The following is an 844-nucleotide window of genomic DNA, read 5'->3' as shown; positions in this document are numbered from 1 at the left end:
TGCTTAATAATGTTCAATTTTGTGGTTTGCCTCATGAAGATCCAAACATGCATATTTCTAGTTTTCTTCAATTGTGTGATATGTCTAAACAAAATGGTGTTTCTGATGATGCTTTTCGATTAAGACTTTTTCCTTGGTCTCTTAGAGACAAGGCAAAAGTGTGGTTAAATTCTTTACCTGCAGGTACTATCACTACATGGGATGCTATAGAGACAAAATTCCTAGACAAATTCTTTCCTCCATCAAAGACCGCAAAATTGAAAAGTGATATAAACAATTTTTGTCAATGGGACCAAGAGACTTTGTATGATGCATGGGAGCGCTTCAAGGAACTATTAAGAAGATGCCCACACCATGGTTTTCCAACATGGATACAGGTACAGATTTTCTATAATGGTCTAGATTATGGTAACAAACAATTGGTAGATGCAGCTGCAGGAGGTTCTTTAATGAAGAAGAGGCAATCAGAAGCATTTGAATTAATTGAAGAGATGGCCCATAATAACTACCAATATCCAAGTGAGAGGAGACTAAATGGAAGAAGTCAAGTAAAGGCCGTGGAAGACGTTGATATTAACAACTTAGGAGCTCAACTTGCAACCCAATTCATGAAGACCTTGAACACTCAATTTGGTCAAATAGGGGTGAATTCTATCCAATCTACTAATAATTTTTTATTTTGTGATTTATGTGGTGCTCATGATCATAAGAGTGTGGATTGCCAAGTTGGAAATCCCTTTGCTTCTGATGATGTTAATTTTGTAGGGAACTTCCAAAAGCAACAAAACAATCCATATTCTAACACATATAATCCAGGATGGAGGAACCACCCAAATTTTTCATG

The 844-nt window shown here is 36.4% G+C and overlaps 1 non-coding gene across 1 annotated transcript; it reads right to left on the bottom strand.

Annotated features, from left to right (window-relative positions):
* Positions 1–254: 254 nt before the first annotated feature.
* LOC132803935 (small nucleolar RNA R71) lies at positions 255–361 on the bottom strand. Its single transcript, XR_009639223.1, has one exon. It is a non-coding gene; the product is annotated as a small nucleolar RNA R71 (small nucleolar RNA).
* Between the last annotated feature and the right edge of the window lie 483 nt (positions 362–844).

This window comes from Ziziphus jujuba, chromosome 5 (assembly GCF_031755915.1).
Source record: "Ziziphus jujuba cultivar Dongzao chromosome 5, ASM3175591v1".
NCBI classification, from domain to species: domain Eukaryota; kingdom Viridiplantae; phylum Streptophyta; class Magnoliopsida; order Rosales; family Rhamnaceae; genus Ziziphus; species Ziziphus jujuba.
This window is presented reverse-complemented; position numbering and strand designations above follow the sequence as displayed.